The sequence below is a fragment of the Meles meles genome, chromosome 21, assembly GCF_922984935.1.
Source record: "Meles meles chromosome 21, mMelMel3.1 paternal haplotype, whole genome shotgun sequence".
Classification (NCBI taxonomy): domain Eukaryota; kingdom Metazoa; phylum Chordata; class Mammalia; order Carnivora; family Mustelidae; genus Meles; species Meles meles.
The window spans coordinates 24,789,323-24,808,386 of NC_060086.1; the positions used below are offsets into that span (position 1 = coordinate 24,789,323).

Consider the following 19,064-nt stretch of genomic DNA (forward strand, 5'->3'; position numbering starts at 1 on the left):
CATCTCCTGGATTTTGATGCTTGTTCCCTTTGCCATATTAGGGAAATTCTCTCCAATAGACCTTCTGCTCCCCTCTCTGTTTCTTCTTCTTCTGGAATCCCAATTATTCTAATGTTGTTTCGTCTTATGGTGTCACTTATCATGACTGGAGAGTTTTGATCAGAGTAATGACCTGATTTGACCTACCCCTTTAACAGCATTCCTCTGGCTGCTGTGTTGAGAAAAGACTGGGTAGGGGAGAGGAGTAATATATGGAAACCTGTAGTTGGTAACATATGGAATGTCATGCTGATGGCAGCTGGAGGGAAGTGAGACTGGAAAGGTAATCAGGGCTTGTAAAGGACCTGAATGTTAGATTTGGTTCTTAATCCTAATACATCAGAGTTTCCCAAGTATGATGACTTTTTGACTGTTGTTGTATGATTACCCTCTGTACTATTATTTGCTAAATATAAATATTTTTCTTTAATTACGAGCTTAAAAAATCTTATGTATCATAAGCAAAATTATACACAAAATCATTCATTTGGTGGGTTTCATTCTTTCCTAACACAAAATACTTAACTGCTAAAATGAAAAGAACAATTGTGTGACATGTGAAAATCGTCGTGGGTACTACCAGGAGCACAGATCCTGTTCTTTGGGAAAGACTACTGTAGATAAAGAAAATCATTGAAAATTTTTTAAGCTGGGGATGACAGGACCTGAATTTTGTTTTAGAACATTCTGGCAGTCACATTAATCAAGGATTAGATGAGCACAAAAGTTAAAGCTTGGTTACTCATTGCCTATTATGTAACAAGTGCTTTGGATACACAGGTAAATGAAATAAGTTGCTGCAGGAGATAGACACAAGGATAGGTAACCACAGCACGGAGTGGTAGTTACAATGATTAGAAGTATATACAAGATATAATGGTGGCTAAAAGGTGGGTATGATCTGTACTGACTCAGAAATAAATTCCAGGCTTTATTTACAGAGGAAGAATCTTCCGCTGGGTTTCAATGGAGGTGTTAATACTGTGAACAGAGTTTGGAGGTCGCCAGGGAGGGGTAATGGTACATGCAAAGCATGGACATGTAAAATGACAGGGTATTCATTTACTGAAACATTTACTGAACACTTACTGGGTATCACTTCCCTTTATAAGCCCTAAAGCACAAAGAGACAAAAGATGCAGCCCCCACTCTGAATAAGTCTGATGTCAATTATAGTGAAAATCATAATGCTATGTGTTAGGTATCTCTCCATGAGAGATGGAGGCATGGGATGCTGTGTGAGTACACCTAGCTAAGCATGTAGTTCAGACTGGGTAGCAAAGAAATGATCTCTCAGATGAATTCTGAAAATGTAGCGGGAGTCTGTGCAAGTACAGAGAGGCATGAGATCACGTGATGTGCTTGGAGGAACTGCAAATGGTTTAAGAAGAGCTTGAGCAGTGTGGATTTGATTCTAAAAGAAATGGGATATTATTATTATTAAACCAAGGAGTGGTAATATCAGATTTGCTTTTGAAAACAGCACCCTGCAGTGTGGAGAATGGTTTGAAGGGAGGCTAGCCGAATTACAAAGAAAGAACCGTTTGAAGGCCGATGGACTGCTTTTATATGAGAAATGTACCATGGAAGCAATGAACCATAGAAGGCAAGGAGGAGATCAACATGAGAAAGATGGAGGAGTTAGAATCAACAGAACTTGGTGATAATTGGTTACAGAGGCATGACTCACAACTGGGCAACTGTGTGTTAAGAAACGAGCTGAGTATATACAGGAAGTGAATGAGTGAGTGTGGACTGCTCTGGATGGCATTTCTTCTGTAGAATCTGAAGGAACTCTTTTCAATCTGAGCTTTACATCTGCTAAGTGAATGTTTTCTACCTGCAATGGGGAAGTTGCTTGAAATCCAGGTAACATCAAAAGTCTCAAGCAGTGTCTTGGAAGAAAACCATGATGACTGGAAGGGAAGAGGAACAGAATCTGGGGTAGAAAGGGCTCGAAGCTCATTCACTGATAGATGTGAGAGAATGCAAGAAGAAGGGGTGCATAACTCTGTGTCCCTCTAAATTTTCTTTGAGAATAGAGACCCTAAAGTAATGTTTCTTAACCCCATTGAACATTAGAATCACTTGGAGCTTGAAAAGTCCTGATGTCCAGGCCACACCCTACACCAGTTAAATCAGAGTCTCTGGACGTGAGATCCAGACATTGGTATTTTTTCCAACTTACTAGCTTATTCGATTGTGGAGCCAATGTGGAGAACCTAGACGTTTATTTCCCTGGAAACAGAGGCTCTGAAGATGAATTCTCGTTGACTTGGGCAAAGATTTGTTGACAACCAGACACGTTGGCAAAGCAGTCTTCTGGTCCAGTAAGCGTTTTTAGAATTAAGAACTTATGTAGGACACGCAAGTATTATTTATCTTTGAGTGATAACATTTGGCATCTGGTGGCCTTACACTGCCATTGGTAATCTGAAAGTGCCTGACTGAAGTCCAGAGGCCAACTGCACGCTTAACAGATACGGCACGTGATCAGAGAGTGCTTTGAGATTCATGGTATATGAATTTAGCAAATGTCTATTTGGACTAAATTTCATGCTTGTAAGGGAGCTTTCTAATATCTGATTAATACTTTATTGTTACAAAATGCAGAACAGTATAGTTCAGGAGTATTAGTCTTGCCCCTGCCATTTTTGAAAGATGGTCTGTGATTTCATTTTTTATTTATTTATTTATTTGACAGAGAGAGATCACAAGTAGGCAGAGAGGCAGGGGAAGCAGGATCCTCGATGAGCAGAGTCCAATGTGGGGCATGATCCCAGGACCCTGAGATCATGACCTGAGCCGAAGGCAGAGGCTTAACCCGCTGAGCCACCCAGGTGCCCCTGGTCTATGATTCCTTGATATGGTCAGAGAAATGTTGGTTCTAAGAGGCATATTATTTTACTAAGTTTAATAGATCTATTTTCTTCTTCTTCTTCTTCTTCTTCTTCTTTTGTAAAATAGAGCATTTTTTTTTTCCTTTTAATTTTTATTAATTTATTTGGAAAAAAGAGGGGGAGAGCATAGAGGAAGAGTGAGAGGGAGAAGCAGGCTCCTGGCCAACCAGGGAGCCTGACAAGGGACTCAATCCCAGGACATTGGGATCATGATCTGAGCCGAAGGCGGATTCTTAACTAACTGAGCCACCCAGGCATCCTGATCTATTTTCTTCTTATTGACCAAAGGATATACTTACTCGGTAGCCTGTAAATGTAATGGTTAGTTGATTGTTAATGGAGATTCATAAATGGGGTACTTGGGCAAGAAAATCAATGTGTAATCTCTTCTAATTATAGGGGATAAGGTACTTTATGTCATAATATTGGATATTGATTATCTTAATTATTTTATACATGTAACTTCTATTAAAAGTGCAACAAAGTCCACACTTTTCACATACACAAAAAATGACAATGAAATTCTAGCATATCATAGAAAAAAGGCTACTCCTCCTACTTGGCCAATGAAACATGCTTGCATTCTTTGTCGGCAAACATGTGTGGAGTACCTAGGAGGTGTGAGCACTAAGCTGGGAGCTGAGATACAAAGAGTAGTAAGGCATGACGCCTTTCTGCCCTTTGGAACATACGCGGCATTAGTGGTGAGGCAGACTGGAAACAGAAAGTCCAGTACAACGGGCTAAGTCCACAGCTGAGATAAGCAGAGAGCAGGAGGGGCACAAGCTGGGCACTCGGCTCCTGGTTACAGGATGCGGGGCACTGCACTGACTCCATGTGGTAGCACTGTCTCATCATAGTCCTGGCCACGTTCTTGCTGCTTGATGAGACATTGTGGACTAGAAAGATGTATTTCCCCAGTACTCAAAATCTGCCAATTTCTTTGTTGAATTATAATTGTCATCTGCGGAGACTCCGCAGGAAACTCAAACAAAATACATTACTTAAAAAATACTCTTCTTGGGGCGCCTGGGTGGCTCAGTGGGTTAAAGCCTCTGCCTTCGGCTCAGGGCATGATCCCAGGGTCCTGGGATCGAGCTCCGCATTGGGCTCTCTGGTCAGCAGGGAGCCTGCTTCCTCCTCTCTCTCTGCCTACTTGTAATCTCTGTCATTCAAATAAATAAATAAAATCTTTAAAAAAATACTCTTCTGGATCAGTCTGCTACATATTCAAGTGTGTGTTTTCTAAAGATTATTTATTTATTTGAGAGACAGAGTGAGAGGGAGAGGGATAGGGAGCATGAGAGGGTTAAGGGGCAGGCAGAGGGAGAAGGAGACTCCCCGCTGAGCAAGGAGCCCGATGTGGGGCTCCATCCCAGGACCCTGGGACCATGACCTGAGCCGAAGGCAGAGGCTTAACAGACTAAGCCACCCAGGAGACCCCCAAGTGTGTTTTTAAATGTTGTAAATGTAGCTTTCCCTTTGCTTCTCTTTTGTCTGAAAGCCTCATCATACTTCAAAAGTTATACTTGCAACAGAAGTTTAGAAAATGACTTTTCTCTTAATGATGTAGTAAACAATACTGTCTTAAACTCCAGCAAAGAAGCAGATCAAAAGTGAATAGCTTCAGGGTGTATAACTGACAAATAACAAACAACCTCAAGCCTTTGTCTTTAAAGTAATGAAAATATTCTTGGTATTTAATTATATGTAGCTAATCATGGAAATCAATTTTAAAGCTGTTTTTTGAAAATAAGTGCTTTGTATAGTGATTTACTATAGCAACAGCCTGGACATTCTCAGGCAACAACTCTCTCCTGCTTGTTTAATGATTTCTGTTTCATATTAGGACTAAATTGGTGGTTTTATTCAGTACTAAAGATTAGGTTACTTAGACTAGAAATGGGCTAGTCTTACATATCATACTTGGTGCTGGTGGATTTTGTTCTTTCAAGTTATCCATTCAATATCATGCTGCTGATTCTGCTGTAGTTCTGAAATACTGTAAATCCCTTGATTAATATTTTTACATACTCCTGACCTACGAAGCCACTGAAGCATAGGGCCTTGAATAGGAAAAACAAACATCCCCTTCTCTGAAGAGCTCATGCAGCTTAGTATAGGGTCACTGGGAGAGCAAGAAATAGTCAGTAGTTAGGACACTCATGTATTCAGAGCCTTAAATTTTAAAAAATGACTTCCCCTCCACCATCACTATTTGGGAAGATAGGATTAAAAACATACAAAACGTTACAGCTGCAATGAAGTATGTACATATAAGCATAAACATTTGTTGGGGTTGCTAGAATAAATACTGGGATAATCCGTGTTTAACGGTGTTCTAAATCTTGAACAGGAGCCCTCGTAACATTCCAAATAAAAACATTTGGTCCAAAAGATTATGACTGAGGCTAAATCAGTTTACTAATGGTGTGTCAGAAACGGAGTTGTGATGTAAGCTTATGTAGAGGAAACCCTATCCACAAGTTCATAGGACCACAATAATATATATCCTGGGTTTTATGTGCAATTACCAGTGATAATGATTTCTTCCCCATTTTTTGCTTCTTTCCTCTGTATATAAGAGCAATATTTTTTCATTGCAGAGGGACCGCTTGAGGACAAGATTATGTACAAAGGAGGAGATAACCTCAGGATTTGTTTTGTTTTGTTCATTTTTGGGTTCTTTTTTTTTTTTTTTTGAGGAATATTATACTGCTGCTTTTTTCTATTTTTAGTATATGTGCTGCCGAAGCGAGCACACTGCTGCTTTTTTCTAGTTCGTCTTTAGGAAACTAATATGAAACATTAACAATATCCCCAGCTTCTCACAAAGAAAAGCAGGTGTATAGGGAGTTACAATCTTACATTTCCATTATCAGTAATGTGATGCATTTAAGCTGTTAGTGTTCCTGGTATTTGTTATAGGTCATTGCCTTTCACTGAAACCTTCCGAATTCATTTTCACAGAAAGCATATGACTATTCTTTAATTTTTTTTTTTTCTGGGGTGCCTGGGTGGCTCAGTCAGTTAAGCATTTGACTCTTGATTTTGGCTCAGGTCATGATCTCAGGGTTCTGAGACTGACATGGAAAGCACTATTTGAGCTAAGTTCTGAAGAATAAGTAGGCACTAACTCTGCCTAGAATCACGTGCAAAACCTCCAGCCATCACTACCTCTTCCTCTAAGAGCCATAGGTGGGAATGTATGTCCTTGGTGCTCTCGACTGGACTGCACTGGGTATGTGCCCAGACCTAATCAGAACTCCAGCCTCAGGCTACCACTAGTGAGTCAGGGATGGGTACGTGACTCATGGAAGGCTTTTCAGGGTCCACCGGGGGACTTCTGCTGTGCTACTGGGAGAAATGTACATGTTTCCTTTAGGATCTTAGGCTGCTGGGCCCAAGTAAGCCTGGAGTTAACTTGCTGCCATGTGGTGAAAGGCTGCATTTATTCAGAAGGAAAGTCACGGACAGAGGAAACAGGTTCCTATCATAATGTGGGTACCTACCCAGATCTACCTCTGCCTGACCTTGCAGTTATAAGAGCTGGCAAGTTCCTTTTTTATTTCAGCTAGCCCACACTGGGTTTCTTTCACAGCCAAAGTAGCTTGAATAATGTACTTTCCCATTGGCACTTATGTCCAAATTACCATAAATTGGCAGCCTCTGACTGTTATAGGGAAAGGATTCAGTGGTTTCTAATTGGCCATTACTAACAAGGACACAGGAGGTTTGAAACAGCTGAGCACAGATTTTGAGAATGAGAAGACAAGGTCATGGTTGTACTTTTGAACGTGATATTGTAGGTGTGCACATGCCTGTCTCACGACCTTTGACTGTTCACTGACTGGAACCACAAGACAGACCGGGTGAGAGAACTGGATTGACAATGGGTGCAAGATGCCAACAAGGTAATGGAAACCCAAGTTCCAGTTTGAAGCAGCCTAAATCACACATTTCCCAAACACAAGCAAGAAAGGAACTGGCCTAATCAAGACCTTTAAAGGGGAAAAGAACCACAGAGCCATGACCATGAGCTGCTAGTCACGGAATTACTACAATATGTGCTGACAAGCCCAGTGTTTTATGAAAAGACTGGTTTGTTCTTGGCTGACGCACTTCCGTGCATTTTTATCTGAGTGTTTGGATAGCAGTAGGAGCCCATTACCCTTGGGCACTGTCTACTTGTAACAGATCCCAGTTTCAGAAATATCAAGAAATAGGATTCCAGCTGCCAAGGGTTCTCTCCAGGAGACATTCGATCTCCAAGACAAAACTCTTTTTCTCTTTCTTCCATGGTGAGGGGGGATGCGGAACTCCTGTGGTGATCTGCAGAGGCAAAGCCTCCTGTGAGCATGCTAACAATACAGCAGAGAGAAAGCCTTAGGCTAGAAGCTCAAGGAAAGGCTGGTGGTGGGGGGGGGATGAACATTTCAGTAAGTAGGACAATTTGATAACTACCTTCTTGTGGTTTAAGACCTAGTGCTCTCGGGCATATCTTGTTATCATTACTGAAACTGCAATCATTTTAATGTTTCATGTGCTCCAAAGCAGAGGTCATTTCCCCACTACTTTGCCGAATCGTTTGATGCTCTTCAAAAAAATCTCCCTGGGGCACCTGGGTGGCTTAGTGGGTTAAGCCTCTGCCTTCAGCTCGGGTCATGGTTCCAGGGTCCTGGGATCGAGTCCCACATCGGGCTCTCTGCTCAGCGGAGAGCCTGCTTCCCTTCCTCTCTCTCTGCCTGCCTCTCTTGTGATTTCTCTCTGTCAAATAAATAAATAAAATCTTAAAAAAAAAAGAAGAATACCTTGGCTATTTAAATAATTCTCATTTCCTTTCTTTAAAAAAAAAAAAAATCTCCCTGGTCTTTCTGCTCCTTTCTTAAGATTCCCTCTTTCTCTTAAAATGTAATTCTAATCTGGGAAAGATGCATAGGATTTAGAGAGTTTCTTTTCTTCCCTCAGTTGGGCTTTTATATTTTTCAACCTTCACATTTTTGAGTGACTCTCTGGTGGAAAAATAATTCCTAAGCCCTGCTTAGAATTTTGCTCGCTCAATAAATATTTACTGCACACATACTGTTTTAGGTGCTTGCAATGTAGAGTAAATAAACCAACAACGATCCTTACCATCAACAATTATAGTGGAGGCAGGCAGAAACAATAAACAGATATCTTTAATGTTATTTTATAGTAATAATAGCAACTGCGTATCTTGCTTAAGGAAAAAAATTTTTGCACCGAATTTTCTCTCATAATGTTCTGTTTTCAAAAGAAAAAACACCTCCCTACAGGTTCTGACATCTAAAATATTGCTGTTTGGGGTCTTTTTCTTCATTTTCTTGTCTTAGCTTATACTTGCTAAGCCGTAATACTGTTTTGTGGGAGTACAGACGCTTTTGAATTAGGGTTGGGAAACTTAAGAGTCCACGACTCTGTTGCTACCTCAAGAATAGAAAGCAAACATTTCCTTTCTACGGTCAGCCTGATGAGACCCCTGTAAGAATAATGATGGTGTCACATGGATTACAGGCTTACTATGTGCTTGGCCCTGTTTGACAGTTTTCCGCCATTGCTACAAATTTTCACAATAACCCTGAAGAAGACACTAAGGCTTAACTAGGTTAATAGAGTTGCCCAAAGTTCTGGTGAGTTTGGAGCTGAGTTTCTTATCTAGATCTGAACTAAAAATCTCAAAGTGATATTATAATATGAATTATGAGAAGAAAAAAAACACATTTTTAAAAGATTTATTTGAGAGAGAGCTGCACAGGGGGAGGGGCGAAGGGAGAGGGAGAGAGAGAGAGAAGGGAGGTTGGAGTTGTGTAGTCAATTGGGGAGGGAAGATGGGAGAGGATTTTTTTTTAAAGGAAGGAAGGAATGCAGGGAAGACAAAACACTACATGCCCCCAGAAATGAGGTTTTCCATAGATAGTTTGGGTAGAGCAGAAGTGACACCACATTTCAATGGTACCCTTGGTGCCTCTGTTACTTCCCGAGGCTACAGTTGGTATGTTTTGGATGCCCAGCCTGTGACCCAAGCCTCTGTGTTTGTCTCAGAACCCAGAAAGTAGCAGCACAAAAACAATGGGTCGGTAGGTCATAATCACTTCTTGGACTGAGTAGGACTCAAGATGAAGGGTGGTCTTCTGGAGCACTGAATGGAAGGGGTGGCCATTCGCTAACCAATGCAGTCCAGTCCAGAGCACCAAGGACATACATTCCCAGCCATGGCTTTTAGAGGAGGAGGTAGTGATGGTTGGAGTTTTGCACATGATTCTAGGCAGAGGCCCTTCAGTTAGTGCCTACTTATTCTTCAGAGGTCAGTTCCAATACTGTTTTACCAGGGGAGCTTTCTCTGGATTCCACTTGCCAAGAGTATCCAGAGGGCTATGTGCTCCCTTCTAATACCTTGTACTTTTCTATCACAGCACTTAATGCACTTAATGCAGTGAAGTGTTTTTTTTTTTTTTTAAGATTTTATTTATTTGAGAAAGAGTGAGAGGAGGAAAGAAGGGAGAGCATAGAGGAAGGGAGAGAGAGAGAGAGAGAGAGAAAAGCAGACTCCCCATTGAGCAGAGAGCCCAACGTGGGGCTTGACTCCAGGATCCTGAGATCATGACCAGAGTCGAAGGTAGACCCTTAACCAATTGAACTACCCAGGTGCCCCTAAAACAATGATCTCATTTATTTATTTTTTTAAATTTGACAGACAGAGATCACAAGTAGGCAGAGAGGCAGGCAGAGAGAGAGAGAGAGAGAGGAAGAAGCAGGCTCCTGGCTGAGCGGAGAGCCCGATGTGAGGCTCGATCCCAGGACCCTGGAACCATGACCTGAGCCGAAGGCAGAGGCTTTAACCCACTGAGCCACCCAGGTGCCCTAAAGCAATGATCTTATATTGGCATAAGTAAATCACTTTTACCTGTGATTACCTGATGAATATCCAGCTCCTGCACTAGAAGGTGACCTCCTTGAGGGTGGGAGCTCCATCAGTTTTGCCTACCATTGAATACCAGTACTTAGCCCGGTGTCACCACATTAATAATCACACAGTGCCTTTTTTTTTTTTTAAAGATGAATGATATCTAGTTTCTTGTAATAGCAGCTGATTTTAGTATGAAAATGTAACAAACTGCCTCTTCTTCCTAAACTATCATATAGTTTGGTCTTTTCACTTATTTCCTCAGTTGGCTGAATGAATGAGGTGATATTTTAGGTAACCCAGGTGACCAAAAAGCAGCAGCAGACTGGATAGTCAGCCCCCAAATAATCAGGAGCCCCCTTTTACTGTGTATGATTTAAATGAAAAAAATAAAATCAGGAACATAATCAAGAACCACAGGAATCTTGGGGTTTTGTGGAAGTTCCTGGCAGAAAACCTGGACATGCTACTTCTGAATAACATTGTTAACTGTAGTTTCCGCTTATCATCTCTAATTGTGTTGAATAATAACATTTAATAATAAAAATTAAAGCCAGGTTCCCACCATTTTGTTTAAAACATCTCGGAAAGGGACGCCTGGGTGGTTAAGTGCCCGACTCTTGGTCTTGGCTCAGGTCATGATCTCATGGGTCGTGAGATCATGCCCTGCATGGGGCTCTGCACTCAGTGGGGAATATGCCTGAAGAATCTCTCCCTCTTCCCCTCCCCCTACTCGTGCATGCTCACATACGCACACTCTCTAAAATAAATCTTTAACACATGTTGGATGGTAATTTCAAGATTGAAGTATATACCTACGCCTTGGGCCTCACGTCCGCCCTCCATCTTCCCCTGTTCTCTGTGTGTGGTCCTTCAGGCATTATGATCACAGGTTTATATGCCAGCCTCCTCTGGTATCAGCACCTGGAAGGTAGGGATTATTCAATTACTCTAAAAAATCCAGATTATTTGATAACATTTGTTACTTTTTATTTTTTATTTTTTTTTCTGTTACTTTTTAAAAAGCAAAACTGTTTTAAAACTTTTTGTTATATAGGGGCCCCTGGGTGGCTCAGTGGTTTAAGCCACTGCCTTCGGCTCAGGTCATGATCTCAGGGTCCTGGGATTGGGTCCCGCATCGGGCTCTCTGCTCGGCAGGGAGCCTGCTTCCCTCTCACTCTATCTGCCTGCCTCTCTGCCTACTTGTGATCTTTCTCTGTCAAATAAATAAATAAAATCTTTAAAAAAACAAAAAAAACCTTTTTGTTATATAGCTTCGAATTAATAAGAAACCACTAGAGGGCGCCCGGGTGGCTCAGTGGGTTAAGCCTCTGCCTTAGGCTGGGGTTGTGATTTCAGGATCCAGGAATTAAGTCCTGCATCAGGCTCTTTGCTTGGTGGGGAGCCTGCGCTTCCTCCTCTCTCTCTCTGCCTGCGTCTCTGCCTACTTGATCTCTCTCTGTCAAATAAATAAATAAAATCTAAAAAAAAAAAAAAAGAAGAAAGAAAGAAACCACTAGAGAAACGAATTATGTTTTAAATATGGTTTTCTTCCCTAGTACAATTTTAGATCTTCATGATGCTATGTTTAATTTGATTTGCCTGGGCCCTCTGGGATTGCAGTAATTCAGATTCTGGTTTGGAGCCCATTCTCAATCAGAAACAAGACAGACCACACAGGGGCTCTTTAAGGCCAATGCTGGCTATCTTGGGATTCAAATAAAACTTCAGTTGCTTTTCTGTTCTAATAGAGTTTACATTATACCAGAAGACAAAACTGTTCTTCATAACCTCTAATTTGTTTAGAAAACAAAACAGATAAAACAAACAAACAAAACCCACCATGTTTCAGGGCTTTTTGACTATAATAATAAACTTAATAAGAAAGTTAAATATGAATTAAGGCCTCTCTGTTGGCTGTTTGCAAGTGGTCTTGTGGCCTGGTCATAACCTGTTACTCTTCACCCTTGAATCACTCTGAGTTGGTTTGGTTTCCCAGAGCCCACCTGACTGTACATCCCATTTTTATTTTAAGCCCTTTACTGCTTCTTTAGTTGGTTGTATTAGTGAAGACATCATTTCCTTTTTTCTTTTCATTAAGTAATACCATATTACCATCATCTGTAGATTCCCCTGTGACTGATAGCGGTCAGATTTGGGGGATTCAGGGACTAGTGTAGGATAACCCAGATTTATACTGCTCACCGTCTTAGTCACAGAGCTTTTAGTTATGAAGGAACAGGAATTCAACTTCAGCTATCTTAAATAAAGAGGGGTCTCTTGTAAGGATCCAGTAGGCAAATTCATAGGCATGGGGGACAAGAAATAGAATTGAATCATCCCACTGGAGTGGGAAAGGCAAGGGCAGAGGTAGCTTTCTCTGCCTCTGACATCTTTATTTCATTGTCCGCACCCCATCCCGGTCCCCTGCCCAGACACACACTCTCTCACTCTCTCTCTCTCTCAACTGAGCGCCAGAGCTTTCGGGTCAGTTGCTTGCTTTCATTTAACTGACTTAGACTCTGTGTGCCTGTTGGATTCTCTCTCTCCTTTTTAAAAGTTTTATTTATTTATTTATTTATTAAAGATTTTATTTATTTATTTGACAGACAGATCACAAGTACCCAGAGAAGCAAGGCAGAGAGAGAGGAGGAAGCGGCTCCCCGTTGAGCAGAGAGCCCGATGCGGGCCTCATCCAGGACTCTGAGATCATGACCTGACCCGAAGGCAGAGCCTTAACCCACTGAGCCACCAGGTGCCTCTATTTATTTATTTATTGTTAAGTAATCTCTACACCCAACGTGGGGCTCCAACTCATGACCCTCAGATCAAGAGTTGCATGCTGTTTGCACTGAGCCAGCCAGCCACCCCGTCTGTTAGACTGTCCTACCCAAGAATAGTCATTGCTTAACATGACACATTGTTGATACTGGTGTGCTGAAGATGTTGGATGACTGGCTCCCTAAAAAAAAAGATGTATGCATATATACATATATAACTTTATTATACATTTTACTGATAAAAAGGATGTGTAGCATACGACTTACAAATAATACAATAAACCTACTACTTATTATGAATTTCATACACCTATAATTTCAGTATGACTTGTTATTTCTTTTCTTGGTTATTTCTTAAAATTCTACTGTTGGTCTTTATAATTCACAATAGTCATGAAATCAAGACTATGAATAAGTTTGATTACTATTCAGTTAAACTAAGAACTCACGTATATCACAGTTATAGTTACAACCTAAATGTTTTTTTATATTCTCGTTTATGTTGACTAGTAAGACAAAACTGGAACACGTGGGGCGCCTGGGTGGCTCAGTGGGTTAAACCTCTGCCTTCAGCTCAGGTCATGATCTCAGGGTCCTGGGATCGAGCCCCACATCGGGCTCTCTGCTCAGCAGGGAGCCTGCTTCCCCTTCTCTCTCCACTTGCCTCTCTATCTACTTGTGATCTATCTCTATATATCACATAAATAAAATCTTTAAAAAAAAACTGGAACACGAAGGACATCCTTCTGAACTTTACTCGATCATTAATAATGTGAGCAAACTTCTCTGATTAATTGAATGATAAGTTTTGAATACTATAAAGAATATGTCCTCAATTTCCCTTGCTTTCCCCAGCATAACAGCTATACACATGACAGTTTTTAGTTTTGTCTGCATTATTAACAGTTTCTTTACTACTTTCTTAAGTCTAGACCAGAGGCTGGCAAACTATAGCCTGTGGGCCAAATCTAACCTATGGTTTTCTTCTGTGCAGTCTGAGATCTAAGAATAATTTTTGCATTTTTAGAGGCTTGTTAAACAAATAATTATTATGTGACAGGAACTGTGTGTAACTCACAAGCTGAAAATATATGGCTTTTTAAAAAAAATATTTTATTTATTTATTTGAGAGAGAGAGAGAGCATGAGCAGGGGGAGGGACAGAGGGGGAGGAAGAAGCAGACTCCCCACTGAGCAGAGAGCCCAATGCAGGACTCGATCCCAGAACCCTGAGATCATGACCTGAGCCAAAGGCAGATGCTTTATCGACTGAGCCACTCAGGCGCACCTATATGGCTCCTTATAGACAAAGTTTGCCAACCCCTGGTCTAGATAATTAACAAAACAAAACAATAATATATATGATTTCCATGGTATTAGTACATCCACTATCGCTAATTTCAGGCTATAAATGTGGTATTACTGAAAAAAGAATTAGGGGAAAGGATGCTTAGTAACATCTTTTTTATAAGACTAAAAAAGATTTTAAAAGATTAAAAAACAAAACAAAATCAGAGAGGGAGACAAACTATGAGAGACTCTGGACTCTAGGAAGCAAACCGAGAGTTACAGAAGGGAGGGGGTGGGGAGAAGGGGTAGCCCGGTGATGGGTATTAAGAAGGGCACATGTTGTGATGAGGACCGGGTCTCATATGTGACTGATGAATCACTGAACACTACATCAAAAACTAATGATGTACTATATGATGGCTAACTGAACATAATAAAAAAATTTTTTAAGTATAAAAACCAGCTTAAAAAAATAACCATAATACCAGGTGTACATGTTGTATCACCATATGGATATAGCAGACATTAATAATATTAAAGCATAAATAATAGTAAGATATAGTAATGAGAAAGTGATGTTTTGAATACTTATATTTTTAAATATCATTTGCTTAATCATATACTTACATATATTAATTTTAAAATAATTGCTATGCTTAAAAACCAGCTTGAGGAATTCCTGAAAAGTTGACAAGGCTCTCACCAGCCAGGATGAGAAGGTTCCAGCATACCACTGGGTGCACATCGTAGGAGTACCCACTGGTTTTGCCACTACTTGATCTGTGGGTAGATGTTCAGTAAAAAGTGGAAGGAGCTCAGGTAGAGTAGACCTGATTCATATCCTGAGTTCTCTGATCCAAGCCAGCATGCTTCAGTAAGAAAATACAAAATGGTATATTTCCCGGGGCGCCTGGGTGGCTCAGTGGGTTAAGCCGCTGCCTTCGGCTCAGGTCGTGATCTTGGGGTCCTGGGATCGAGTTCCGCATCGGGCTCTTTGCTCAGCAGGGAGCCTGCTTCCTTCTCTCTCTGCCTGCCTCTCTGTCTACTTGTGATCTCTCTCTGTCAAATAAATAAATAAAATCTTAAAAAAAATGGTATATTTCCCGAGTTTGTTTTCATTTTGTTTTCCCTGAAATCAGCAAAGTTTTCTCTCTTTTTTTTTTTTAAGATTTTATTTATTTATTTGACAGAGAGAGACAGAGATCACAAGTAGGCAGAGAAGCAGGCAGAGAGAGAGGGGGAAGCAGGCTCTCCACTGAGCAGAGAGCCCAATGTGGGGCTCGATCCCAGGAGCCTGAGATCATGACCTGAGCCGAAGGCAGAGGCTTAACCCACAGAGCCACCCAGGTGCCCCCAGCAAAGTTCTTTTTAGGGCCTGGAGATAGGGAAAACTAGGGATGGGGATGGTGACTGTATTATCTTCCAGGGAGGTCTACTAATCATAAATCCACATTGATTCCTGAAATGGGAGCTAAAGATGGTGAAGAAGTTTGGACCTGTACAAACTTTAATATGACCCATGAGGAAAGAATCAGTGAACTTCAAGATATGTCAATAGAAATTACTGAAGCTCAAACACAGAGAGAGTGAGAAAAAAAGAATAGAGCATCCAAGAGACTTGGGACAATATGAAGTAGACAGACATACTTTTAATGGGATTCCTCCCACTGCAAAAGAAAGTGGAACGGGTTAGAAGAAATATTTGAAGAGACAATAGCCAAGAATTTTCAAAAATAATGAAAGACATCAAACCCAGGAGCTCAAGATCCAAGTAGCTCAGAGAACCAGGAAAACAAAACAAAACGAAACAAGATAAATATTAAAAACCCCACCAAACATACAAAGCAGAAAACACCTAGACACATCATATTCAAACTGATGAAAACCAAAGATAAAAATAAATCACTGATGGTAGCCAGAGAAATAAGATACATTACATGGAGAGGAACAAAAATCAGATTAGCAGCACACTTTGCACCAGAAACAATGCAAGACAGAAGACAATGTAATGACATCTTCAAAATGTTGAAAGAAAAAAAAAACTCATCAACTTAAAATTTTATAAACAATGCAATATCTTTAAAAATTAGGGTGATATCAAGACTTTCAGACAAACAAAAGGCTGAAAGAATTACCAGCAGATTTGCATTACAAGGAGGATACCAGATAGAAACTTGGGTCTACACCAAGGAACGAATATCTCTAGAAATGGTTAAAATGAAGGTAAATTGTTTTTAATCACTTTAACAGGTGATTGAGGATCATTTGTACATTGCTGGTGAAAATGTAAAATGGTACCACCACTATGGAATACATTTTGGCAACTTCTTATAAAACTAAACATTCATGGGGCACCTGGGTGGCTCAGTGGGCTGAGCCTCTGCCTTTGGCTCAGGTCATGATCTCAGGGTCCTGGGATTGAGCCCTGCATCGGGTTCTCTGCTCAGCGGGGAGCCTGCTTTTCCCTCTCTCTCTGCCTGCCTCTCTGCCTACTTGTGATCTCTCTCTCTGTCAAATAAATAAAATCTTTAAGGAAAAAAAAAAAACAAATAAACATGCAGTTACCATGTAACACAGTGATTGTACTTTGGGGCATTTATCCCAGAGAAGCGAAAACTTGTATTTACACAATAACCCATAAATGAGTACTCGTAACAACTTGATTCATAACAGCCAAAAACTACAACAGCTCAGACGTCCTTCAACAAATTAGTGTTTAAACAAACTATGATATACATAAACCATGGAATACTATTCAGAAATAAAAATGAGCAAACTATTGACATACTCATCAACATAGATGATTCTCCAGGGAATTATACTGGATGAAAAATCCAATCACAGGTTATATACCATATGATTCCTTTTATATAACATTTGTTGAAATGAAAAAAATTTTAGAAATGGAGGACAGATTATGGCGGCCAGAGGATTAAGATGGGAATGGAAAGGGATAGAGATGAGTGTGGTTATAACAGGGCAACACAAGCAATCCTTGCGGGGGTGGATACTGAACCCACATGTGATAAAACTGTATGGAGCTAACACACACATGAAAGTAAAACTCTGGAAATCTGAATATTAGTGGATTGTTAACAGTGTCAAAATCCTGGCTGTGATAATGTGCTATAGCTTGTTAAGACGTTACCGTTAGGGAGAGAAGTTGACAACAAGGGATGCTGCAAATTTTTTTAGGGAATGGAAATATTCTGTATTTGCATCGACAAATGCATAGTTGTATGCATTTATCAAAACTCAGGAACTGTACACTACAGAGGATGAATTACCTGATTTAAAAAATATTTACAGATCACAGAAATTGTTTTCATTTTATTTTTGGGATATTGTCCTGAAGTGAATACACAAATGCCATTTGACTTGCTATTTAGAAATGTCATTTTCGGGGCACCTGGGTGGCTTAGTCAGTTTAGTGTCCAAACAACTCTTGATTTCAGCTCAGGTCATGGGATTGAGCCCTGTGTCTGTCCCCTAGCTGGGCATGCAGTCTGCTTGGGATTCTCTCCCTCCCTCTCCCCGTCTGTCCCTACCCCTTCTGCCTTCCTGCCCATACCCCCTCCCCCACAATGCTCTCTCTTTCTCAAATAAATAAATACATCTTTTAAAAACAGGAAATGTCATTTTCTTCTTTTAGGTTATTTCAGCACTTAAAAAATCATTACCTAGGGATCCCTGGGTGGCTCAGTGGGTTAAGCTACTGCCTTCAGCTCAGGTCATGATTCCAGGGTTCTGGAATTGAGTCCTGCATTTGGCTTCTTGCTCAGCAGGGAGCCTGCTTCTCTCTCTGCCTCTGCCTACTTGTGTGTGCTCTCTCTCTCTGATAAATAAATAAAATTAAAAAAAATCTGGGGCGCCTGGGTGGCTCAGTGGGTTAAGCCGCTGCCTTCGGCTCAGGTCATGATCTCAGGGTCCTGGGATCGAGTCCCGCATCGGGCTCTCTGCTCGGCGGAGAGCCTGCTTCCCTTCCTCTCTCTCTGCCTGCCTCTCTTGTGATTTCTCTCTGTCAAATAAATAAAATCTTAAAAAAAAATCATTATCTCATTAAAAAATTGTGTGACTATCGAATACTCTTTTTAGTAATTTTTTTTTAAATTAAAGTACATATTGCTTCTGCTAAGAACCTCTTCCCTGCCTTGTCCCTGTGAGGCATGTTTCAGTCTCCCTGTTTGCAGCCAGATTCTGAATCAGACACCTGAGCTGGCTGGGAATCTGCACTATAAATAGCGCCACCGGGGACACGGATGCTCGTGGGCTGAGAACGGCTAACTAACGCTAGGAGGCAGTAGAGCATTGAGTAAAGAATGTGGGCTCTGCAACCAGGCCGCCTGCTTTAAAATCCTGCCTCAACCACTCCCTGGCTGTGCAATGGAAGCTTTATGGGCCTTGCCTGTTGGGGGGGGGGGGGCAGGGGGGGTAGTAACAATAGTATCAACCTCGTTAGATTGTAACAAGGATTAAAAGAGATACCATATGTAAGACATGGCAGGATGTGTCCTATCCAGTGTCCGCTGTCGACGTTTCTAGTGATCTGTTCATGAAGAGCAAGGCTGTGGCCCAGATATAGAATTTCATGGGGTAAAAATACACTCATTTTCATTTCTAGAGTGCTTTTCTACCCAAATGCCTCCCCAGGAACTGGGCAAGCCTCACACTAAGGGGAAGGGTGATGGATATGGGGACTAAGAAACGCAAGGTCTTTGGTTTCCGGTCATAAGAAGCTGACAATTTGTCAAGCATACAGTTGTCTCTGCTTACAAACTTCATCACAGGTATGCACCTGTCGCAGTAAATTATTTCCTATTTTGTGGCGTGCTAGGGAACACTGAACTGGTGAGATTTTTTGTTAAAGAGTGTGGGAAAGGGGCGCCTGGGTGGCTCAGTGGATTAGGCCGCTGCCTTCGGCTCAGGTCATGATCTCAGGGTCCTGGGATCGAGCCCCGCGTCGGGCTCTCTGCTCCGCAGGGAGCCTGCTTCCTCCTCTCTCTCTGCCTGCCTCTCTGCCTACTTGTGATCTCTCTCTCTCTGTCAAATAAATAAAATAAAATCTTTAAAAAAAAAAAAAAAAGAGTGTGGGAAAATCCACAGAACTCCACATTCACAAAAGAAAGTAAAC

At 41.1% G+C, this 19,064-nt stretch overlaps 1 long non-coding RNA gene across 4 annotated transcripts in view; it reads right to left on the bottom strand.

The window, feature by feature from the left end:
- LOC123934121 overlaps positions 1-19,064 on the bottom strand; it is a 58,059-nt gene that overhangs the window by 31,014 nt on the left and 7,981 nt on the right. Inside the window, exons 3-4 of one of the 4 annotated variants that reach the window (XR_006816740.1) lie at positions 10,680-10,788; positions 9,865-9,941 (exon numbers count right to left, since the gene is read on the bottom strand). This is a non-coding gene — a long non-coding RNA (uncharacterized LOC123934121). Of the gene's footprint in view, positions 1-9,826; positions 9,942-10,679; positions 10,789-19,064 lie in introns of those variants that run through there. The other 3 variants (XR_006816742.1, XR_006816743.1, XR_006816741.1) reach the window with 3 other exon arrangements.